Below are 439 nucleotides of genomic sequence, written 5' to 3'. Positions count from 1 at the left end.
TTTTATATATTTGTTTTATTTATTCATATTTATATCATTCATTATTTTAAGGATTATATTTGTAACCTATTTATCTAGTTCCAGACAAAGATTGAGTAATTGTTTAAAGTTTTTGAAGTCTTTGGACACGAGTGCTCCGCAGCTGTTGGTCATTTTCCCATGATGTTCTTGTGATGGGAGCACATGTGGTGAATCGGTGACGTGTGATCTAACAGTGGCTTGCTCTGATGTCATAACCCCAGATTGTGTTTGTCTCAGGGCCATGTGATGGACAGCAGGCCAGAGCCCTCAGCTGTGAGTGTGTGCGTGTGTGCGAGGCGGTGTGACACGGATTGGGTACAAATATAGCCAAGCTCTTTTGATAATGAAGGGATGTACGTGAGTGTTTTTGTCCCCTGAGAGCAGACGCTCCCCAGAGACGGGCCGCGCATTATGAAAC

The sequence above is a fragment of the Sinocyclocheilus grahami genome, unplaced genomic scaffold (genome assembly GCF_001515645.1).
Source record: "Sinocyclocheilus grahami isolate Dianchi unplaced genomic scaffold, SAMN03320097.WGS_v1.1 scaffold56.1, whole genome shotgun sequence".
NCBI lineage: Eukaryota > Metazoa > Chordata > Actinopteri > Cypriniformes > Cyprinidae > Sinocyclocheilus > Sinocyclocheilus grahami.
Note: the sequence above shows the minus strand (reverse complement) of the source record.